The sequence below is a fragment of the Bos grunniens genome, chromosome 15, assembly GCF_055505025.1.
Source record: "Bos grunniens cultivar Pamir isolate PY7600 chromosome 15, Bosgru_T2T1.0, whole genome shotgun sequence".
Classification (NCBI taxonomy): Eukaryota; Metazoa; Chordata; class Mammalia; order Artiodactyla; family Bovidae; genus Bos; species Bos grunniens.
This window is the reverse complement of record NC_141179.1, coordinates 57,373,945-57,399,752: the sequence shown is the minus strand read 5'-3', so window position 1 is coordinate 57,399,752 and position 25,808 is coordinate 57,373,945. Positions and strand designations below refer to the sequence as shown.

At 38.1% G+C, this 25,808-nt stretch overlaps 1 protein-coding gene across 3 annotated transcripts in view; it reads right to left on the bottom strand.

Moving 5' to 3' along the window:
- ANO3 (anoctamin 3) overlaps nt 1-20,211 on the bottom strand; it is a 496,934-nt gene extending 476,723 nt beyond the window's left edge. For all 3 annotated transcript variants that reach the window (XM_086340919.1, XM_086340918.1, XM_086340920.1), the window contains exons 1-2: nt 20,041-20,211; nt 10,504-10,610 (exon numbers count right to left, since the gene is read on the bottom strand). The gene's annotated coding sequence lies outside the window, so the exon portion shown is untranslated. The remainder of the gene's footprint in view (nt 1-10,503; nt 10,611-20,040) is intronic.
- Nucleotides 20,212-25,808: the final 5,597 nt, after the last annotated feature.

Here is a 25,808-nt window from a genome sequence, read left to right as displayed (position 1 = left end):
TTCCTAGCCAATACTGACAACAATACAGTGAAGTGGGTATTGTTTCCCCTACTTTAAAAAGGTAAAAACTAAGAGTCATAGAGAGTTAACTTAAATAACTATGATGTTAAATGTTAGAGGTAGAATTCAGTCCCAGATGTCTTAAGTCAAACATGTATTCCCAACTATTAATGGTCGGAATATTAGTGTTCCCCAAAAATTCATGGAAAAGTAGGAAATCAAGAGATATGTGGAGTAACAGGCAAATTTGGACTCGGAGTACAAAACAAAGCAGGGCAAAGCCTAACAGACTTTTGCCAAGAAAATGCACTGGTAGAAAATATCTTCTTCCAACAACACAAGAGAAGATGCTACACATGGACATGACCATATGGTCAATACAAAAAACAGATTGATTATATTCTTTGTAGCCAAAGATGGAGAAGCTTTATACAGTCAGCAAAAACAAGACTGGGAGCTGACTGTGGCTCAGATCATGAACTCCTTATTCTAACAATGAGACTTAAATTGAAGAAAGTAGGGAAAATCACTACACCATTCAGGTGTGACATAAATCAAATCCCTAACAATTATACAGTGGAAATGACAAATATATTCAAGGGACTAGATCTGATAGACAGAGTGCCTGAAGAACTATGGACGGAGGTTTGTGACATTGTACAGGAGGCAGTGATCAAGACCATCCCCAAGAAAAAGAAATGCAAAAAGGCAAAATGGTTGCCTGAGGAGGCCTTACAAATAGCTGAGAAAAGAAGAGAAGCTAAAGGCAAGAGAAAAAGAAAGATATACCCATTTGAATGCAGAGTTCCAGAGAACAGCAGGGAAAGATAAGAAAGCCTTCCTGAGTGATCAACGCAAAGAAATAGAGGAAAGCAATAGAATGGAAAAGACTAGAGCTCTCTTGAAGAAAATTAGAGCTACCAAGGAACATCTCATGCAAAGATGAGCACAATAAAGGACAGAAACAGTATAGACCTAACAGAAGCAGAAGATATTAAGAAGAAGGGCAAGAATACACAGACCTATACAAAAAAGATCTTCATGACCCAGATAACCACGATGGTGTGATCACTCACCTAGAGCCAGACATCCTGGAATGTGAAGTCAAGTGGGCCTTAGAAAGCATCACTATGAACAAAGCTAGTGGAGATGCTAAAATTCCAGTTGAGCTATTTCAAACCCTAAAAGATGATGCTGTGAAAATGCTGCATTCAATATGCCAGCAAATTTGGAAAACGCAGCAGTGGCCACAGGACTGGAAAGGTCAGTTTTCATTCCAATACCAAAGACGGGCAATACCAAAGAATATTCAAACTACCACACAATTGCATTCAACTCACAGGAGAGCAAAGCAATGCTCAAAATTCTCCAAGTCAGGCTTCAACAGTATGTGAACCGCAAACTTCCAAATGTTTAAACTGGATTTAGAAAAGGCAGAGGAACCAGAGATCAAATTGCCAACATCTGTTGGATCATGGAAAAATCAAGAGAGTGCCAGAAAAATAGCAACTTCTGCTTTATTGACTATGCCAAAGCTTTTGATTGTGTGGATCACAGCAAACTGTGGAAAATTCTGAAAGAGATGAGAATACCAAACCACCTGACCTGCCTCCTGAGAAATCTGTATGCAGGTCAAGAAGCAACAATTAGAACTGGACATGGAACAACAGACTGGTTCCAAATCACGAAAGGAGTATGTCAAGGTTATATATTGTAACCCTACTTAAACTTATATGCAAAGTACATCATGCAAAATATTGGACTGAATGAAGCAGAAGCTGGAATCAAGATAGCCAGGAGAAATATCAATAACCTCAGATAGGCAAATGATACCACCCTTACGGAAGGAAGCAAAGAAGAACTAAAGAGCCTGTTGATGAAAGTGAAAGAGAATAAAAAAGTTGGTTTAAAACTCAACATTCAGAAAACTAAAGTCATGGCATCTGGTCCCGTCACTTCATGGCATATAGATGGGGAAACAATGTAAACAGTGAGAGACTTTATTTTCTTGGGCTCTAAAATCACTGCAGCCATGGTGACTGCGGCCATGAAATTAGAAGACGCTTGCTCCTTCAAAGAAAAGCTATGACCAACCTAGACAGCATATTAAAAAGCAGAGACATTACTTTGCCAACAAATGTCCATCTAGTCCAAGCTATGGTTTTTCCAGTAGTCACATATGGATGTGAGAGTTGGACTGTAAAGAAAACTGAGGGCCAAAGAATTGATGCTTTTGAACTGTGGTGTTGGAGAACACTCTTGAGAATCCTGAACTGAAAGGAGATCCAACCAGTCCATCCGAAAGGAAATCAGCTCTGAGTGTTTGTTGGAAGGATTGATGCTGAAGCTGAAACTCCGGTACTTTAGCCACCCTATGCAAAGAACTGACTCATTTGAAAAGACCCTAATGCTGGGAAAGATTGAAGGCAGAAGAAGAAGGGGAAGAGAGAGGATGAGATGGTTGGATGGCATTACCAATTCGATGAACATGAATTTGAGTAAGCTCCAGGAGTTGGTGTTGGACAGGGAAGCCTGGTGTGCTGCAGTCCATGGGGTCACAAAGAGTTAGATATGACTGAGCAACTGAACTGAACAAAATTCATATGTTTAAATCTTAAGCCTCCAAAATTATGATATTAAAAGGTGGGTCATTTTGAGTACGCTTAAGTGATGAGCATAAAGCCCTCTGAATAAGGTCCGTGCTCCAGAGAGATCTCCAGTTGCTGCATCATGTCAGAATACAAGAAGTCTGGACTCAGGAAGAGTCAGGAGGGGCCCTCACCTAACCATGTTGGCTCTATGATCTTGGACTTTCTGTCTCCAGTAGTGTGAAAAATAATTTTTTTATATTTATTAGCTACCCATTCTTGGTATTATGCTATAGCAAGATATCCACCCAAAAAACATCTACTACCTCCTATTAGTTTTGCAAGCACCCAAACCACCATAAAGCTCACACTAACGACTTCAACTCATAGTATTTTGATTTTACTAGTCATATAATATACAATTGGGTTTGGGTTTCATAACTCTGTATTTAATATTATCTCTTGCAAATAATTATAAATTCCTTAAGGGAGGGACTGAACATTATAAACATATATTTTTGTATTTAATCTTCCATAGTCTATAAAATGTGTCTGATATAAAAGAGCTATTTTGAAAATATTTGATAAACAAAGTAAAATACCTGTACTTGGAAAGATTACAGGATTCAGAGCTGCTCTGATTTAGACTGAAAATCTCTTCCTTGTCATTTCCTTGATCTGTGACCTTGAGCCTTATTACCTTCATCTTTAAATAAGACCAATATTTTTTTCTACTGTAGTCATTATATGGATTGAATGTGTAGAAGAAAAAAAAATAATTTTCCCTCTTCCCTTCTGAGTTTTTAGCTGATAACGCTTAGTAGAAGACAGAATAATAAGAGAAAAGCAAACAGAAGTTTATTAAGATGTATACCTCATGTACATGGGAGATACCCAAGGGAAATGAATAACTTCTCCGGGTGGCCTAGAATTCTAGCTTAAATACCACAGGAATAAGGAAAAGAGAGGGAGGATGTAATTCTTTTAAAGGAAGAGGACAAAGCTTCTCTCGGTGTGCTATCAACTTCTAATCTCCTGTAAGAAGTGCCGATCTTCTTCTGCTGAAGAGACTCCTGGGGAGGAGCCTTATGACAACTGAGTTAGTTTAGGGGGATTTGTTTTTAGGCAGATAAGAAGAGTTCAGAGTAAACCTCTCCCCACATTTGCTGTTTTTCCAGGGTCTAACACTCAAAATAATCAATATATTTAAGAAACATATTTAGGGTTGACACACCCTGAACTCCTACAGTTATATTTCAGGCTGGTATATTCTGCTACCTTTCAAATGTAAATCATCTACCATGATCATGGACATATTATGGCCATTTCAAAGGTGTTGGCATTCCTAGTCCCCTCAGCCCTCACATCTATCGGAGTAAACTGAACAAATATCCCATGTTATCTCTTGCAACAAAAATAGTATTAATCTAGTGTCCCAAAGACTCATTAATGCTCTTGGTTTATCTTTCAATATATTTAGTTTTGAAAAAATAAATATGCTTTTCACTCTTCATAGGAGACTGTGTTCAATGTTATTTATAATTCAAATTTAGATTTTCCACTCTTCCTTTTATTTAAATAATCTTTAAAAGGATTTTATCCATGACTCTCATTCAAGAGTATGGAAGATATGAGAGAGTCATAAGGAAGTCTTTACATATAATCCCATATTATTATCAAAACTATACACTAGCAAAGTAATGCTCAAAATCCTTCATGCCAGGCTTAAACAGTTTGTGAACCAAGAACTTCCAGATGTACGAGCAGGATTTAGAAAAGGTAGAGGAACCAAAGATCAAATTGACAACATCTGTTGAATCATAGAAAAAGCAAGAGAATTCCAGAAAAAACATCTACTTCTGCTTTACTGACTATACCAAAGCCTTCGACTGTGAAGATCACAACAAACTGGAAAATTCTTAAAGAGATGAAAATACCAGACCACCTTACCTGCCTCATGTGAAACCTGTATGTAGGCCAAGAAGCAACAGTTAGAACCAAGCATGGAACAGCAGATTGCTTCCAATTTGGGAAAATTGTAGGTCAAGGCTGTATGTTGTCACCCTGCTTATTTAACTTCTACCCAGAGAATATCATGTGAAATGCCGGGCTGGATGAGGCACAAGCTGGAATCAAGATTGGGGGGAGAAATATCAATAATCTCAGATATGCAGATGACACCACACTTATGGCAGAAAGTGAAGGGGAAATAAAGAGTCTCTTGATGAAGGTAAAAGAGGACAGTGGAAAAGCTGGCTTAAAACTCAACATTCAAAAAAGTAAGATCATGGCATCTGGTCCCATCACTTCATGGCAAATAGATGGGAAACAATGGGAACAGTGACAGTCTTTATTTTCTTGGGCTCCAAAATCACTGTGGACAATGACTACAGCCATTGTCCTTTAGACACTTGCTCCTTGGAAGAAAAGCAATGACAAACTTAGTGTATTAAAAAAAGAGAGACATTACTTTGCCTACAGTCAAAGCTATGGTTTTCCCAGTAGTCATGTACAGATGTGAGAGCTGGAAAATAAAAAAGGCTGAGCACCGAAAAATTGATGCTTTTAAACTGTGGTGCTGGAGAAGACTCTTGAGAGTCCCTTGGACTGCAAGGAGATCCAACCAGTCCATCCTAAAGGAGATCAGTCCTGGGTGTTCATTGGAAGGACTGAAGTTGAAGCTGAAACTCCAATACTTTGGCCACCTGATGCGAAGAGCTGACTCATTTGAAAAGACCCTGATGCTGGGAAAGATTGAAGGCAGGAGGAGAAGGGGACGACAGAGGATGAGATGGTTGGATGACAATCACCGACTCAACGGACGTGAGTTTAAGCAAACTCTGGAAGATGCTGAAGGACAGAGAAGCCTGGCGTGCTACATTCCATGGGGTCACAAAGAGTTGGACATTACTGAGTGACAGAACAACAAATATTCCTTAATTTATAGGGTAGATAATGTCTGATAAGTTTCTAAATTTTCGTAAAGCTTTGGAAGTCATCTTTGGCAACCATGAGAATGCAGCTTGCAGGTCCACAACTATTGAAGGAGGAAACAGACAGAATAGGCTCCATCTTGAAAGCAGGACTCCATCTTGAGTCGGAATGTGGACTTTGAGCTCTATGCCCAGTATCTCAGAGAAGGCAATGGCACCCCACTCCAGTACTTTTGCCTAGAAAATCCCACGGACGGAGGAGCCTGGTAGGCTGCAGTCCATGGGGTCGCTAGAGTCAGACACGACTGAGCAACTTCCCTTTCACTTTTTACTTTCATGCATTGGAGAAGGAAGTGGCAACCCACTCCAGTGTTCTTGCCTGGAGAATCCCAGGGATGGGAAGCCTGGTGGGCTGCCGTCTATGGGGTCGCACAGAGTCGGACATGACTGAAGCGACTTAGCAGCAGCAGCAGCAGCCCAGTATCTATGGAAACAACATACCAACTGGAAAACCAGACCCCCAGGAAGAAGAGCCCCAGGGCTCATACCTAGACTCTCTTTCGCCTAGAAGAATACCCTAATTATCTGTGTGACAAATAGAGTCATACATTCTATTACGCTTATTGGGGTATGACCACAGGCCTATTGATAATTGTCCACTGTTAACTACCTAGGCCTAAGACATATGAATCACAGGTTAACTTTGATTGTATCTTTCTTTCCCTTTGTTCAGACTACTTTCAGGGAATTGGGGGAGGTGGGTTTGGGCACGTACACTTAGGGTATATAAGGTTTTCACAAAAACTGGTCCAGGTCCTTGGCTAAGAGGAGACTCTACCTTGAGCCTGCTGGTGTAATAAACTGCACTCCACTATCTGCATTGTCCTTCTGAGTGAGTTTGTTTCCTGGAACGCGTGGCTACAACATTGTAGATAGATTAACAGCCTATTGCAATCTGAAATTTGCTGCAATGTTTTTGCCAAGATTCTACTTCCCAGGAGCTGCTCCCAACCAATGATAGTGTGGCACGGCTACTAAGGCAGACCCATGCGTGCAAGACTTGGAACTCCTTGAAGAATTCTGACCTTGTCCAGACTTTATTGAATTGTACTGCAGTCTAAGACAAATCTACCCAACCTTCCCTCCCTTTCTGCTTGCCACAGGGCTGAATTTACAACACAGTTTACTTACCCTCCCTGTCTTTTGCAACTGCCCTCCCCCTACTTCCTTTCAAACAGGAGCTTCCCTATTAAAATTCGTCCACATTTTATCTTGTTTTCTTAAAGAAAACAGGTTAATACATCATGCTACTGTCAAACTGAAAGGTAAACAGGAAGAACAACTAGGTACTAGAGGAAGCTAGAATGCATAATACATAAACAATTGAGATTATTTAGGCAGGAGAAAAGGTCTGTAACATACACTTTACCAGTAAACTATGCCAAAAGCATCCTTCCAAAAAGCACACCTGAATATATTTTAAAAGTCCTTAAAAATGTCTTAAGGTCTGTCAACTAAAAAAAATTTAGCCACAATCTGTTAATAGAGAGCTGTTTTATTTGGTGGGTATGTTAAGAACTCTGAGCCCCAGAAGGCAGCATCTCAATGGCCCTAAGAAAAACTGCTCCAAGGAGGTAAGAGAGGGAGTCAGGCTACATATAAGTTTGCAACAAAGGGGGCAGGCAGCTGGAACATCAAAGACTACGGTTAAGTAGTAAGGAAAATCAGATATCAAGCTAAGGAATTTAGTTCTTCTATGTATGGGAAGATCCAAGCCTAGGGGCTCACTGGATTCATCTTATGCACCTCAGCTGTGCATGCGTGCCAAGTGCTCAGTTGTGTCCAACCTTTCGTGAGCTATGGACTATGGCCCGCCAGGCTCCTCTGTCCGTGGGATTTTCCAGGAAAGAATATTTGAGTGGACTGCCATGCCAACCTCCAGGGACTCTTCCTGACCCAGGGATCAAACCCGGTCTCCTGTGTCTCCTGCATTGCAGGTGGATTTTTTACCACTGAGCCACCAAGGCTAAATCCTGTTTCCTGTCAACATAAGGTGTGGCAGATGTGGTGGATGGCTGCTTCTTGCATCCCCCTCAAGCTCCTCTACAATCACCTTGGTGGGGGAGGCAGCATCTGCTGGATTCCAGGCACTGTTCCCTCTTGGGAGCCCTCATTCACATTAAGAGGCCAGAAATCACTGATAGCTGAGACATTTTTAGCCTGTGGATATGGCAGGAAATAGTTCATTTCACAGGTCAGTATGGTATAGGCAAAAAATGTGGACCTCAAAGTCAGCAAGATTTGATTTGAATAATAGCTTTGCCACTTATGGGCATATTCATGTAAAATTAGGTGAGACACTTAACCTTTTGAGTCTCCCTTTCCTTTTACATAAGATAAGAACGACAATCAGTCTTACAGATGCAGCTATCACCCAGTGAAAATGCTTTCACAGTACCTTGGTGTTGTTTATAACCTAAATCTTGAATCCAGTGACTCTATCCTGATTTATTGCTCTGTACCCTCAATATACCCATCTAGAATCTGATCCATCTTGTCCCATCTTTATCTCTGTAATCTTGGACCCAATGCATAATACTGCTTCTCTTATTCTTTAAACTAAGATTTAAGTGTATCCAATATATTCTCTCCCCTTCACAGATCACTGCCTTGTCATTGCAAAGGGGCTGTCTAGTGTCATCCTGTTTATTTAAACTACTTGCTGCGCACATCATGAGAAATGCCAAGATGGATGAGTTACAAGCTGGAATCAAGATGCGGGCAGGGGAAACATCAATAACCTCAGATATGCATATGATATCTGATACCACTTTAATGGCAGAAAGCAAAGAGGAACTAAAGAACCTCTTGATGAGAGTGAAGGAGGAGTGAAAAAGCCAGCTTAAAACTAAATACTAAAAAAACTAAGATCATGGCGTCTGGCCCCATTGCTGCTGCTGCTGCTGCTGCTGCTGCTAAGTCGCTTCAGTCGTGTCCGACTCTGTGCGACCCCAGAGACGGCAGCCCACCAGGCTCCCCCGTCCCTGGGATTCTCCAGGCAAGAACACTAGAGTGGGTTGTCTGGCCCCGTTACTTCATGACAAAAAGAAAGGAAAAAGCTGGAAGCAGTGATAGGTTTCCTCTTCTTGGGCTCTATAATCACTGCGGATGGTGACTGCAGCCTTGAAATCAGAAGATGATTGCTTCTTGGCAGGAAAGCCATGACAAATCTAGACAGTGTGTTGAAAGGCAGAAATATCACTCTTCCAACAATAGTCTATATAGTCAAGGCTATGTTGTTCCCAGTGGTCAAGTACGGGTATGAGAGCTGGACCATAGAGAAGGCAGAGCGCCAAAGAATTGATGCCTTCAAACTGTAGTGGTAGTGCTGGAGCAAGGAGATCAAACTAGTCAATCTTAAAGGAAATCAACCCTGAATACTCCTTGGAAGGACTGATGCTGAAGCTGAAACTCCAGTATTCTGGTCACCGGATGTGAACAGATGACTCATTGGAAAAGTCCCTGATGCTGGGAAAGATTGAGGGCAGAAGAAGAAGAGGGCATCAGAGGATGAGATGGCTGGATGGCATTACTGATGCAATGGAACTTGGGCAAACTTTGGGAGATGGTGAGGGACAGGGAGGACTGGTGTGCTGCCGTTCATGGGTTCACAAAGAGTTGGACACGACTAGGCGACTGACCACCAGCAACAATATAGTCTATGTGCTTCTAACTGATCTAGGTAGAAAGTTTTTAAATCTATCCTTCCATTCTGGTACCCACTTATGGATTAATGAGTAGTCTTTCTCTGACGTTTGCCTGAGCTCTCAAAAGAGGGAAGAATGAAGAGAGCAGACTGAAGACAAGGAGTAGAGTCATAGCTAGGCTCCATAACTTACAAGAACGTGATGTGGCAAAGATTTAAAGCACTCATCAAAGTCAAGAGAGAAACAAATTCCATTTCTTAAACCTTCACAGGCACCCGCATTTCTTGAATATACTGTATGCCTAGAGAATGATTTTCTAAATCTTTCTACTTTTCCAGGTCCTCACAGTCAATTAATGCCTCTCATTTTATGCTCTAAAAAGGTGACTCGATTCCTCTTAGCTCTTGGCTTTAAACCTTCTACACATTATCTATCTTTTAAACACTTTTATTGGCTTTTCAAGAATCTAGGAGTTAATTTAGAATTGTCATCTATTGCACATATTTTATATTATTGTCTTCACTTAGTCACAATAAAAACTTTAATTACAAATAATATTTTTTAATTACAAAAATCTCTCTCTACCTACATGAAGTAACATCTCCAGCTCTCTGTAATTAAACCATATTTTCAGGATGCTTCTTTCACTTCACGCAGTAGTGAGCCTATAAACTCAGTCTCCTAATGTCATCCTTTCATTCAGAAACATATTACCTTTTACTTGGAGTACTGCTTTCATCTCTTAACTGATATTTCTGCCCTCGTTTTTAATTTAAATATGACTTACAATATTAAGCTAATAAATCAATATTTGGAAATATAGCAAAATGGCCACCACAATGAAGCTAGTTAACATTATCACCCTAGTTACATTTTTTTTCTTTTGATAAGAACTTTCAAGAGCTACTCTCTCAGCAACTTTTAATACACAGTATATTACTGTTAACTATTGCTATTGTGTTACACATTATATCCCTATGACTTATTTTTTAACTTAAAATTTATACTTTTTTACCCCTCTAACTCATTTTGCCTACACCACTCCCCACTGCCTTTATTCCTAAATTAATTAGCAATCATTCAAACTTCTGATTAAACAGATTCTCTTTGGAAGTGGTCTTTTTTTTTTAATTTTAGATGAATTCTTAAATATCAAAATAGTTCAAGGAAAAATAATTTTTACCTTCCAGAATTAACCATCTTGAATATCTTGATAAATTACTTTAAGAGATTGTTTTCAAATTTATAATTTTGAAAAAATCCGTTATTACTTACCAAAATAATTTCCATTGGAAATAACAGATTGTTACAGACAAATCTGATACTGTTCTTTGATCTTCACTGGTTGTATCATTCCTTTACCCCATTTACTGCAGCACTTTCTAGAGTAAAATTCAGAGGAGAAAGTTATTCAAACCCATTAGCCAAAATAAAGTTATTCTCATATCCATTCAAGTTCTACAGTTTTATAAAGTAGTACATTATGATCCCCTAGACTTAAGTCCTAAGTCTAAACACTTACTGCATTTTCCATTATAGATTATACTTACATATGAATAGTCCTACCCACCTTCTTTAATCATAAAAATCTGGCTCAATTCAAGGCACTTTTGTCTTCCTTTATTCATTAGGTAAATATGATAATTTCTCTGTGATATTCATGATTACTCTTCTATCATAAAACTTGTCATATTTCTTTGGTGTTAATAATATTTGCATAGCTTTTGATCCTAATCTGTGAAGGATTTGAGAAGCACAGGCTGTTTCATCCTCATATTTATAGCTCCTGAATGAAGCATACTACTGATCCTTTGTCTGGGTTCAATACATTTTTGTTTTAAATGAAAAGTTGAGGAAAGGTGGTAATGGGAATGTAGGAAGAGGACCAAGAGAGAAGGAAGCTCCAACTTGGCATTAATTTACTCAAATCTGATTTTTTTTAAAAAAAGGTTTTAGATGTAATAGTAGAAATAATATATACAATGTGGAATGAAAAGTTCAAAATATACTCATAGATGGGTAATGGTTTAAAGAATTAAATGACTTCCCTGCTATAGAATATTTGTTTAAGAAATTAAGTTTTTAGCACAAGGGAAATGTTTTGCTTGACAGAGAAGTATTATTGAAGAAAATTTTGGAATATAAAAATATCAAATGAAGATGTATGCACAAGTCTTAAAATTTAAATCTGCCCTCAAGATGAGAAAAAATAATTAGTAAATGATGTCTTTTTGCAAAGAGCTTTCTAGTTGATATCTTTGAAATGATGCCTTAAAATCCCAATGCAAAGAGTACTTTGTGTTTTAAGTTTCATATGACTCTAGCTGGAACTTCCAACTTTGGACTCTAAAATAAGATATACTGATAGAAAATGTGTTGATAATTGATTTATATTTATCAATTAATCTGGCAGGTATCAAAGTAGTGATATTTGGGACATTGTTTCTTAATATGAAAACAGAAAAGTAATTTTGCAATTACTAGCCATTATTTCCAATATTGTATTATAAAATCTAATACTGTATTATAAAATCTAGTTGCATGAATAAGATTGTATATTAATGTACCCAAATTATACTTCTGTTAGTTGTTTCAAAATGATAGCTCTGAGTCATTTAATTAGCTGATGCTTTTATTTTTTTTTCTTTTTTTTTAATTATTATTATTTTTTAAATTTTATTTTATTTTTAAACTTTAGATAATTGTATTAGTTTTGCCAAATATCAAAATGAATCCATCACAGGTATACATGTGCTCCCCATCCTGAACCCTCCTCCCTTCTCCCTCCCCATACCATCCCTCTGGGTCGCCCCAGTGCACTAGCCCCAAGCATCCAGTATCGTGCATCGAACCTGGACTGGCATCTCGTTTCATACATGATATTTTACATGTTTCAATGCCATTCTCCCAAATCTTCCCACCCTCTCCCTCTCCCACAGAGTCCATAAGACTGTTCCATACATCAGTGTCTCTTTTGCTGTCTAGTACACAGGGTTATTGTTATCATCTTTCTAAATTCCATATATATGCGTTAGTATACTGTATTGGTGCTTTTCCTTCTGGCTTACTTCACTCTGTATAATAGGCTCCAGTTTCATCCACGTCATTAGAACTGATTCAAATGAATTCTTTTTAATGGCTGAGTAATACTCCATTGTGTATATGTACCACAGCTTTCTTATCCATTCATCTGCTGATGGACATCTAGGTTGCTTCCATGTCCTGGCTATTATAAACAGTGCTGCGATGAACATTGGGGTACACGTGTCTCTTTCCCTTCTGGTTTCCTCAGTGTGTATGCCCAGCAGTGGGATTGCTGGATCATAAGGCAGTTCTATTTCCAGTTTTTTAAGGAATCTCCACACTGTTCTCCATAGTGGCTGTACTAGTTTGCATTCCCACCTACAGTGTAAGAGGGTTCCCTTTTCTCCACACCCTCTCCAGCATTTATTATTTGTAGACTTTTGGATTGCAGCCATTCTGACTGGTGTGAAATGGTACCTCATAGTGGTCTTGATTTGCATTTCTCTGATAATGAGTGATGTTGAGCATCTTTTCATGTGTTTGTTAGCCATCTGTATGTCTTCTTTGGAGAAATGTCTATTTAGTTCTTTGGCCCATTTTTTGATTGGGTCATTTATTTTTCTGGAGTTGAGCTGTAGAAGTTGCTTATATATTTTTGAGATTAGTTGTTTGTCAGTTGCTTCATTTGCTATTATTTTCTCCCATTCTGAAGGCTGTCTTTTCACCTTGATGATAGTTTCCTTTGATGTGCAGAAGCTTTTAAGGTTAATTAGGTCCCATTTGTTTGTTTTTGCTTTTATTTCCGATATTCTGGGAGGTGGGTCATAGAGGATCCTGCTGTGATGTATGTCAGAGAGTGTTTTGCCTATGTTCTCCTCTAGGAGTTTTATAGTTTCTGGTCTTACATTTAGATCTTTAATCCATTTTGAGTTTATTTTTGTGTATGGTGTTAGGAAGTGTTCTAGTTTCATTCTTTTACAAGTGGTTGACCAGTTTTCCCAGCACCACTTGTTAAAGAGATTGTCTTTAATCCATTGTATATTCTTGCCTCCTTTGTCAAAGATAAGGTGTCCATATGTGCGTGGATTTATCTCTGGGCTTTCTATTTTGTTCCATTGATCTATATTTCTGTCTTTGTGCCAGTACCATACTGTCTTGATAACTGTGGCTTTGTTGTAGAGCCTGAAGTCAGGTAGGTTGATTCCTCCAGTTCCATTCTTCTTTCTCAAGATCGCTTTGGCTATTCGAGGTTTTTTGTATTTCCATACAAATTGTGAAATTATTTGTTCTAGCTCTGTGAAGAATACTGTTGGTAGCTTGATAGGGATTGCATTGAATCTATAAATTGCTTTGGGTAGTATACTCATTTTCACTATATTGATTCTTCCAATCCACGAACATGGTATATTTCTCCATCTATTAGTGTCCTCTTTGATTTCTTTCACCAGTGTTTTATAGTTTTCTATATATAGGTCTTTAGTTTCTTTAAGTAGATATATTCCTAAGTATTTTATTCTTTCCGTTGCAATGGTGAATGGAATTGTTTCCTTAATTTCTCTTTCTGTTTTCTCATTATTAGTGTATAGGAATGCAAGGGATTTCTGTGTGTTGATTTCATATCCTGCAACTTTACTATAGTCATTGATTAGCTCTAGTAATTTTCTGGTGGAGTCTTTAGGGTTTTCTATGTAGAGGATCATGTCATCTGCAAATAGTGAGAGTTTTACTTCTTCTTTTCCAATTTGGATTCCTTTTATTTCTTTTTCTGCTCTGATTGCTGTGGCCAAAACTTCCAAAACTATGTTGAATAGTAATGGTGAAAGTGGGCACCCTTGTCTTGTCCCTGACTTTAGAGGAAATGCTTTCAATTTTTCACCATTGAGGATAATGTTTGCTGTGGGTTTGTCATATATAGCTTTTATTATGTTGAGGTATGTTCCTTCTATTCCTGCTTTCTGGAGAGTTTTTATCATAAATGGATGTTGAATTTTGTCAAAGGCTTTCTCTGCATCTATTGAGATAATCATATGGTTTTTATTTTTCAATTTGTTAATGTGGTGTATTACATTGATTGATTTGCGGATATTGAAGAATCCTTGCATCCCTGGGATAAAGCCCACTTGGTCATGGTGTATGATCTTTTTAATGTGTTGTTGGATTCTGATTGCTAGAATTTTGTTAAGGATTTTTGCATCTATGTTCATCAGTGATATTGGCCTGTAGTTTTCTTTTTTTGTGGCATCTTTGTCAGGTTTTGGTATTAGGGTGATGGTGGCCTCATAGAATGAGTTTGGAAGTTTACCTTCCTCTGCAATTTTCTGGAAGAGTTTGAGCAGGATAGGTGTTAGCTCTTCTCTAAATTTTTGGTAGAATTCAGCTGTGAAGCCATCTGGACCTGGGCTTTTGTTTGCTGGAAGATTTTTGATTACAGTTTCAATTTCTGTGCTTGTGATGGGTCTGTTAAGATTTTCTATTTCTTCCTGGTCGAGTTTTGGAAAGTTGTACTTTTCTAAGAATTTGTCCATTTCTTCCACGTTGTCCATTTTATTGGCATATAATTGTTGATAGTAGTCTCTTATGATCCTTTGTATTTCTGTGTTGTCTGTTGTGATCTCTGCATTTTCATTTCTAATTTTATTGATTTGATTTTTCTCCCTTTGTTTCTTGATGAGTCTGGCTAATGGTTTGTCAATTTTATTTAACCTTTCAAAGAACCAGCTTTTGGTTTTGTTGATTTTTGCTATGGTCTCTTTTGTTTCTTTTGCATTTATTTCTGCTCTAATTTTTAAGATTTCTTTCCTTCTACTAACCCTGGGGTTCTTCATTTCTTCCTTTTCTAGTTGCTTTAGGTGTAGAGTTAGGTTATTTATTTGACTTTTTTCTTGTTTCTTGAGGTGTGCCTGTATTGCTATGAACTTTCCCCTTAGGACTGCTTTTACCGTGTCCCACAGGTTTTGGGTTGTTGTGTTTTCATTTTCATTTGTTTCTATGCAAATTTTGATTTCTTTTTTGATTTCTTCTGTGATTTGTTGGTTATTCAGCAGCGTGTTGTTCAGCCTCCATATGTTGGAATTTTTAATCGTTTTTCTCCTGTAATTGAGATCTAATCTTACTGCATTATGGTCAGAAAAGATGCTTAGAATGATTTCTATTTTTTTGAATTTACCAAGGCTAGCTTTATGGCCCAGGATGTGATCTATCCTGGAGAAGGTTCCATGTGTGCTTGAGAAAAAGGTGAAATTCATTATTTTGGGATGAAATGTCCTATAGATATCAATTAGGTCTAACTGGTCTATTGTATCATTTAAAGTTTGTGTTTCCTTGTTAATTTTCTGTTTAGTTGATCTATCCATAGGTGTGAGTGGGGTATTAAAGTCTCCCACTATTATTGTGTTATTGTTAATTTCTCCTTTCATACTTGTTAGCATTTGTCTTACATACTGCGGTGCTCCTGTGTTGGGTGCATATATATTTATAATTGTTATATCTTCTTCTTGGATTGATCCTTTGATCATTACGTAGTGACCTTCTTTGTCTCTTTTCACAGCCTTTGTTTTAAAGTCTATTTTATCTGATATGAGTATTGCTACTCCTGCTTTCTTTTGGTCCCTATTTGCATGGAAAATCTTTTTCCAGCCCTTCACTTTCAGTCTGTATGTGTCCCCTGTTTTGAGATGGGTCTTTTGTAGACAACATATGTAGGGGTCTTGTTTTTGTATCCATTCAGCCAGTCTTTGTCTTTTGGTTGGGGCATTCAACCCATTTACATTTAAGGTAATTACTGATAAGTATGATCCCGTTGCCATTTACTTTATTGTTTTGGGTTAGAACTTATACACCGTTTTTGTGTTTCCTGTCTAGAGAATATCCTTTAGTATTTGTTGGAGAGCTGGTTTGGTGGTGCAGAATTCTCTCAGCTTTTGCTTGTCTGAAAAGCTTTTGATTTCTCCTTCATACTTGAATGAAATCCTTGCTGGGTACAATAATCTGGGCTGTAGGTTATTTTCTTTCATCATTTAAGTATGTCTTGCCATTCCCTCCTTGCTTGGAGAGTTTCTATTGAAAGATCAGCTGTTATCCTTATGGGAATTCCCTTGTGTGTTATTTGTTGTTTTTCCCTTGCTGCTTTTAATATTTGTTCTTTGTGTTTGATCTTTGTTAATTTGATTAATATGTGTCTTGGGGTGTTTCGCCTTGGGTTTATCCTGTTTGGGACCCTCTGGGTTTCTTGGACTTGGGTGATTATTTCCTTCCCCATTTTAGGGAAGTTTTCAACTATTATCTCCTCAAGTATTTTCTCATGGTCTTTCTTTTTGTCTTCTTCTTCTGGAACCCCTATGATTCGAATGTTGTAGCATTTAATATTGTCCTGGAGGTCTCTGAGATTGTCCTCATTTCTTTTAATTCGTTTTTCTTTTATCCTCTCTGATTCATTTATTTCTACCATTCTATCTTCTAATTCACTAATCCTATCTTCTGCCTCTGTTATTCTACTATTTGTTGCCTCCAGAGTGTTTTTAATTTCATTTATTGCATTATTCATTATATATTGACTCTTTTTTATTTCTTCTAGGTCCTTGTTAAACCTTTCTTGCATCTTCTCAATCCTTGTCTCCAGGCTGTTTATCTGTGATTCCATTTTAATTTCAAGATTTTGGATCAATTTCACTATCATTATTCGGAATTCTTTATCAGGTAGATTCCCTATCTCTTCCTCTTTGGTTTGGTTTGGTGGGCATTTATCCTGTTCCTTTATCTGCTGGCTATTCCTCTGTCTCTTCATCTTGTTTAAATTGCTGATTTTGGGGTGTCCTTTCTATATTCTGGCAGTTTGTGGAGTTCTCTTTATTGTGGCTTTTCCTCACTGTGTGTGGGTTTGTACAGGTGGCTTGTCAAGGTTTCCTGGTTAGGGAAGCTTGTGTCGGTGTTCTGGTGGGTGGAGCTGTATTTCTTCTCTCTGGAGTGCAATGAAATGTCCAGTAATGAGTTATGAGATGTCTATGGTTTTGGGGTGACTTTGGGCAGCTTGTATCTTGAAGCTCAGGGCTGTGCTCCTTTGTTGCTGGAGAATTTGCTTGGTATGTCTTGCCCTGGAACTTGTTGGCCCTTGTGTGGTGCTTGGTTTCAGTGTTGGTATGGAGGCGTTTGATGAGCTCCTGTCAATTAATGTTCCTTGGAGTCAGAAGTTCCCTGGAGTCAGGGTTTGGACTTAAGCCTCCTGCTTCCAGTTATCGGTCTTATTTTTACAGTAGTTTCAAAACTTCTCCTTCTATACAGCACCATTGATAAAACATCTACATTAAAGATGAAAAGTTTCTCTACTGTGAGGGTCACTCAGAGAGGTTCACAGCGTTTATATGGAGAAGAGAAGAGGGAGGAGGGAGTTAGAGGTGACCCAAATGAGATGAGGTGGAATCAATAGTGGAGAGAGTGGGGTAGCCAGTAGTCACTTCCTTATGTGCACTCCACAACTGGACCACTCAGAGATGTTCACGGAGTTATACAGAGAAGAGAAGAAGGAGGAAGAAGACAGAGGTGGCCAGAGGGATAAAAGGGGGGAATGAAAAGGAGGGAGACAGATCCAGCCAGTAGTCAGTTCCCTAAGTGTTCTCCGCCATCTGGAACACACATAAACTCACAGAGTTGGGTAGAGTAGAGAGGGGTTAGGGAGGAGACACAGGTGACCTGGTGGAGAAAAAGGAGAGTCCAAAGGGAGAGAGAGCAGTCAAGCCAGTAATCTCGCTCCCTAGTGAAAAATGGGTCCTGAAGATTGGGTTCTTAAAGGTACAAAATTGGTAACAAATACATAAAAGCAAAAATTAAAAATCTAGAGTAGAGTTTGGAATTTCAAAAATACGATGTTAAAGAAAAGAAGAAGGAAAAGAAAGAGAGAAAAAACGAACAAAGAAAAACAAACAAGGTTGCGAAAATTATAAAGAAAATATAGGTACAAAATTGATAACTAATACCAAAAAGCAAAAATTAAAAATCTAGAGTAGAGTTTGGAATTTCAAAAATTCAATGTTAAAAAAAAGGAAGAAGAAACATAAATAGAGAAAACAAACAAACAAAAACAATGTCGCAAAAATTATAAAGAAAATACAGGTACAAATTTGATATCAAATACAAAAAAGCATAAATTAAAAATCTAGAGTAGAGTTTGGAATTTCAGATATACAATGTTATATAAAAGAAGAAGAGAATGAAACAGAAAAAAAAAAAGTCACAGAAATTATAAAAAAAAACTGTAGGTACAAAATTGATAACATATACCAAAAAGCTAAAATTAAAAAACTAGAGTAGAGTTTGGAATTTCAAAAATACAATGTTAAAGAAAAGAAGAAGAAAAAAAACAAGGTCAAAAATTATAAAATATATATATATGAAGTTTGCTGAAGAAGAAAAAAATAGGGTCTTTTTTTTTGCAAAGTAATAGGTTATAAAAGTGAAAATTAAAGGAACAATAGAGGACTTAAAACAAATTTTTTTTAATTAAAAAAAAGAAAGAAAGAATGATCGTAAAAATAGTAAAAATATATCTAGGACTTTCTCTGGTTTTGTTGTATTGTGGGTTCAGTTCATTTTTGGCTAGTTCCTTGGTCCGACTTATATTTCTCAAGATCTATAGGCCCCTTCCTATGTAGTCCGTAGTAACCACGGGGTTTTAATCTATTGCCCGTAGCTTCCAAGGCGTTTCCCTCTGTTATAACTTTTTCTGTTTGCTGGTCTCTTCAGTGTCTGGCTTCCACCCTGACACAAAGGGGACGGTGGGGGAAACTTTTTTTTTTTTTTTTTAGGCTCACTTGTTCAGTCGCGCCGTGGGGAGGGAGGGAGGGATGCTGCAAACAAATAACACTGGCGTGCGCTCGCAGTGCCTCAGCCACACTGGGTCTGCCCCCGCTCACAGCGCGTGTAGCCTCCCTGCCCACACTGCTCGGGCTCTAGGTTGTTCCACCGAGAACAATCCGAGGCCGGCCCTGTGCTGCATGTACCTCCCAGGTCCAAGCCGCTCAGGTTCAGGCACTCGGGTAGTCCTCAGAGGCGCAGACTCAGTTGGGCCTGCATTTTGTGCTCTTCCCAGGTCCGAGCAGCTCAGGTGATGAGGTGTTTGGCGAGCGCCAATGCTGCGACTTATGGCCTCCCCGCCGCTGGGTTATCTGGGCGTAAAACCGGCGCACCTTCTCAGGCAGATGTTGACCATCCAGACCCCCAAGAAGTTTTAGTTAGCAAAGAAGCCTGCTTACAGTTTTATAGATAATGTCTCTCTGGGGCTGCGATTGCCCCCTTCCAGCTCTGGCTGCCTGTCACCGGAGGGGGAAGGTCTGCAGCCGGCTATCTCTGTTCAGTCCTTTGTTCCGTGCGCGGGCCTGGCGGTGTCTTAGGTTGGGGCTGGCTTTTCGCGTGGTAGATATCCCACAGTCTGGTTTGCTAGCCCAAATTATTTCGCTCAGATAGTGCTCAGGGTATTCAGGCCAGATTCTTACTCTGAGCGATGCAGCCGGCGCCGCGCCTCCCTGCCCAGCCCCCGCTTGCTAATGGTGTGTGCAGGCGTCTGCGCTGCTTCTCCGCTGGGGGAGTTACCATAGGGCTCGCAATCTGCGAGTTTTACTTGTTTATTTTTTCTCCCTGTTATGTTGCCCTCTGTGCTTCCAAAGCTCGGCACAGATTCGTCAGTGAGAAGGTTTCCTGGTGTTTGGGAACTTCTCTCTTTTTAAGACTCCCTTCCCGGGACGGAACTCCGTCCCTCCCTCTTTTGTCTCTATTTTTGTCTTTTATATTTTTTCCTACCTCCTTTCGAAGAATTGGGTTGCTTTTCTGGGTGCCTGATGTCCTCTGCCAGCATTCAGAAGTTGTTTTGTGGAATTTACTCGATGTTTAAATGCTCTTTTGATGAATTTGTGGGGGAGAAAGTGTTCTCCCCGTCCTACTCCTCCGCCATCTTGGCTCCTCCTCTCTAGCTGATGCTTTTAAATCAGTTAAATCAAATGGTGAACAACAAGGATGAATGGATTTCAAAGCAATAATAATGGAGAATTTGAGCAAGGAATAAATATATAACTGTATGGATATGGTGACTGATTATCTTTGGATTCATGAAGACCACTTCACCAAAAGTAAATTTGCCTTGCAGGATATAAACTGACCAATCATCTATGTCTTAAATCTCAATCAAGCCAGTAGTTGCTTTGCAAAGTTGCTGAGACTACTGTAACTTCCTGGGCCTACAGCAAATAAAATGACAAGAGGACTCCTATTAATTCTTAATTAGCCCTGTGAGCTCTTTCTGATAAAGTTTTTCCACATTTTAAAATTAATTCCAATTTTGCCTATTGTAATAGTAGTGGTTACAGACTGAATATAAGGTACCAGCAGAAAGATCCAATCTAAATAGGAAACTTAGATAAAATGTGCCTCAGAAATGGAATTATTCAGTGGCTTTAAGGTAGGAGAATTATTCAAACAGAGTATCTATTAAAGTGAGAAAGGGAAAGCAACAGATTTTATTAACCAGATTTGTTGTGTATCAAACAACTGCAAAATCCTAATGTTGATTCATTGCTCATGTGCCTGATTATGTAATACAGAAACAGATTAATCTTGAGAAATAAGTGGATTCTTTTGAAGTAGTTGCAATTTAAAAAATCATCTAATGTTCATGAAGATTTCACTAAAGTGACTTATATTAAAGATGTCACAAGGAGAAATCTCCAAAAACAGAAAAGAATACTTTATATCCCAGATGAAATTCTTCATCTTTGTTTCCCATGTAACTAAGAATTAGTACATGACTGAAAACACATTAAGTCAAATGGTAGGGGAAAAAATATATGTTTTCTGTATTACATTGAGCATATTTTCTAATTAATTATTCAAATATCATAACAAAGAAATATACTTCAAAAGTCTTCACATGCTTTAATCATTTTAGATCTTTTTTTCTTTGAAATCAGTCAGAAGTCCCCCAGAACTAGCACTACAGGATTTTGTATGTAGATATTTACACTGTTAGGTGGAGTCTGATAATTCTCCAAATTGCAAGACTTACTGCACTAATTGGTCTTCCTAACAGGATTTTAAAAGCCTGTCCACTAAAATTTAGCAGCATCTATTTCACATATGAACTAATTATTAATCAACTGAGGAATGATGGCAAGTGCTAACATTTGAGTGCTTAAATGTAACGTTTTGTGATAAACAATTCAAATAAATTATCTTTCATAATCTCACAGCTATCACAAAAGGAGTGAGTATTTTTAATGATTATAGAAAGAAAAGAAAGGTTTACAGCTAGGCTAAAAAACATTGCCAATTTACTCAGGTAGTAATGAAGGTGCAGATATTGAACTAGGTCTCTGTGACCTGAACCTTGAACACTTAGCACTACTAATGTTCAGTCTATATTTACTGCTCTAGATATTTTGTTGTTGTTGTTGTTGTTCAGTTGCTAAGTCATGTCTGACTTTGCAACCCCAAGGACTGCAGCATGCCAGGCTTCCCTGTCCTTCACCATCTCCCACAGTTTGCTCAAATTCATATCCATTGAGCTAGTGATGCTATCTAATCATCTCATTCTCTGCCGCCCTCTTCTCCTTTTGCCTTCAATCTTTCCCAGCATCAGGGTTTTCTAATGAGCCGGCTCTTCAGATCAGGTGGCCAAAGTATTGGAGTTTTAGCTTCAGCATCAGTTCCTTCCAATGAATATTCAGGGTTGATTTCCTTTGGAATTGACTGGTTTGATCTCCTTGCAGTCCAAGGGACTCTCAGGAGTCTTTTCCAACATGACAATTTCAAAGCATCAATTCTTCGGCTCTCAGCCTTCTTTCTCACATCCATACATGACTACTGGAAAAACTATAGCTTTGACTATATGGACCTTTGTAGGCAAAGTGATGGCTCTGCTTTTTAATATGTTGTCTAGGTTTGTCATAGCTTTCCTCCCAGGGAGCAAACATCTTTTAATTTCATGGCTGCAGTCACTGTCCTCAGTAATTTTGGAGTCCAAGGAAAGAAAATATGTCACTGCTTCCACCTTTTCTCTCCTTTCATTTGTCACAGAGTGATGGGACTGGATGCTATGATCTTAGTTTCCTAAATGTTGCGAACTTTAAGCCAGTTTTTCACTCTCCTCTTTTACCCTCATGAAGAGGTTCTTTAGTTCCTTTTCACTTTCTGCCATTACAGTGGTATCATCTGCATGTTGGAGGTTGTTGATATTTCTCCTAGCAATCTTGATTTCAGCTTGTGATTCAAGCTAACCTGGCATTTTGCATGATGTATTCTGCATATAAGTTAAATAAATAGGGTGATAATATACAGCCTTGTCATACTCCTTTCCCTATTTTACTTTAGATGTATAAGCCTAAAACCAACATTGTGAAGTTGATGCTTAAATCACCATCTCTCAGGTGAGGAAACTGAAGCTAAATAATTTGCACAAGGTAACGTTTTTATTTAGAACCAGGATTTGTATTAACGTCTTTTATGATTTCTATGCACAATTCAGCAACAATTTGATTTGGTACTTAGTCCTCATAGCTTCAAAAAAGATCTTGTAAAGAACAAGAAAAAGAAATAAAATCAAGTTCTGATCAATGAAATTCCATAGGAATGCTCAGGAACACGCAAGACAAAACATGGCTATTTCTAAGATGTTAAGTGAATCTACTGAACTTGGACTGTTTCTGAACTGGCCCATCAATGACCATATTTCAGAGGTACTCACGAGCAAAAGTGAACAAAATAATTTTCCTTTGTTTTATTTACTCTTTATTTCAGTTCTCAAAATTTCAAAGGTATTGAGTGAAAATGAAACAACATAACAGCACTGTTAACAGAAAACAAGCAAACCAAAAGAAAACCACAACAAACAAACAAAACCCACACAAACATATCAGAGTAATAAAAACCCATACTTCAGTAGAATTGAATATCTGAAGAGTAATGTAGTTGGCAGACAAACTTGAGTTTGAATCCTGGCTCTAGGACCAATTAACTACACAATTTATGGTATAGTCCTTTCACTTCAAATACCTACAGCTGTCTACTAAATGCAGAAAATTTTAACTCACAGCATTTTTATAAAAATCAAATGGGTTCAACCTATGCAAATCACTTAAGATACTGTCAGGCATATAGCAATTATTAAATTGCCAGCTTCTTTCTCTTTCATTCTGTGTATACACAGACATATTGCTTTGTTTAAATGAGGATTAACATTATTTTTCCTCCGATACCTCTTTGTGTTCTATTTGGCATGATTAATCCAACTCTGTTTTCAAATATCACATAAAATGAAAAGATACATTGAATATACTAAATATATATTGCACATACAGCAAGGATAAAATACTATTTCTTAAAAGATTTTTTCCATTATATATAAGAAAAAAATGTACATGTGAATATTGGATTGTGATATAAAGTAAATTCTTACTGTGGGTCACCATCAAAATCTTTGAAAAGCATAGCTTAGTACAGTTCTGAGGGCAAAGTGAGCTCCAGGTAAACATGTAGTAAAACGTTTTCATCAGATAAACATTGTGTTTGGTTAGTAAAAAAGGCCTCCTTTAAATATTCAAGACTTTTTTTCTCTTGTGTAAAACAAGTCAAAAGGCAGGCAATTCTGGGTTTAATCTAATGCTTCCTAATATCAACAGGAACCTCATCCATTGGTTGTTTTCATCCTTAAGGTTCCCTGCCTGTCCAAGATGAACATTGTAGCTTTAGCCACAACATCAATACCACACTTAACAGTAAAGAAAAGAGTAACAGAAACATTCTCTTTCCCTTCCAAAGAAAGAACGTTAAGTACCTCTGAGCGATTTGATTCCTATGTCATTCACCAGAACTTAACTGTATGGCTACAGAAGCTGAAAGGCAATGATTAGCTGACATAAATTATTCAGTTGAGTTCAGCTACTAAGGAAGATGGTAAAAGTGTATTTTAGAAGCCTCTTTCCCAGAAGAGGGGTCTGTGTTTCTTTTTCCCATTTTGTTTTGCCTCATAGCAAGAAGTCTTTTAACATTTGCATATGTCAGAATTAAGTATGAGAGGAAATCAATTTTAAGAAGAGAGATTTCAATTTTACTTAAAGATGTTCAACTCCTAGTGGTCAGTGTCAGCAAAAATCTAAGAAGGCCCCACACATTCACAAGGGCAATGTCCTTGTGTGTCCTAGGATGTCCAAGGATGTCCTACGGTGCCATAATAAATACATCAAATGCACAATCACAGAAAATTGTTGTGAAAAATGGATTTCAAATGTAATTTAAGAAACGGAGAGACAGGAAGGAAGTAGGAGGGAGGGAGACAGACAGACAGAGGCAGATAGAAAGTGTCTTCAACCTCCCAGGGTGAACTGGTTTAAAAAATTGATTAAAATGCCCTAGAACGGTTCATCTATTCCCTGATGTTAAAATACATATATAAAGAAATTCCAAACTGTGTTTCTTAGAACACTAACTTCTTTAGATGTTAATACTGTTCTCATATGGTAGCTCTGCTGCTGCTGCTGCTGCTGCTGCTGCTGTCGCCTCAGTTGTGTCGGACTCTGTGCGACCCCATAGACAGCAGCCCACCACGCTTCCCCGTCCCTGGGATTCTCCAGGCAAGAACACTGGAGTGGGTTGCCATTTCCTTCTCCAATGCATGAAAGTGAAAATTGAAAGTGAAGTCGCTCAGTCGTGTCCGACTCTAGTGACCCCATGGACTACAGCCTACCAGGCTTCTCCATCCATGGGATTTTCCAGACAAAAGTACTGGAGTGGGGTGCCATTGCCTTCTCCGATGGTAGCTCTACCTTTAATTTTTTTAAGGAACCACCATATTGTTCTCCATAGTGGCTGTAACAATTTACATTCCCACCAACAGTGAAGGGATTCCCTTTTCTCCAGCATTTAATGCTTGTAGATTTTTTAATGATGGCCATTCTGACCAATCTGAGGTGATACTTCATTGTAGTTTTGATCTGAATTTCTCTAACAATTAGTTATGTTGAGTATCTTTTATGTGACTCTTGGCCATGTCTTCTCTGAAGAAATGTCTATTTAGATCTTCTACCCATTTTTTATATGGAGCTTCAAGAGCTGTTGGTATATTTTGGAGATTAATCCCTTGTTGGCTGGTATAGTCACTATGTGGAACAGTATGGGGGTTCCTTAAAAAAAAAAAACTACCATAAAATCCAGCAATCCCACTCCTGGGCATATATCTGAAGGAAACCATAATTCAAAAAAAGATGTACACCCCAATGTTCACTGCAGCACTGTTTACAATAGCCAGGACCTGGAAGCAACCTACATGTCCATCAACAGAGGAATGGTTAAACAAGATGTGGTATTTATATATACAATGGAATATTAGCCATAAAAAAGAACAAAATAATGCCATTTGTAGCAACACTGTAAAGTAACTATACTCCAATTTAAAAAAATTTTACAAAGTTGTTCTTGCCAATTTGAAAATAAGCACTTCAAGGATATTTGAAAGACTGTTAAAATATTAAAATCTTTGATTTTTTTCAGAAATAATAAGATTAACATTAATTCAGCATTTC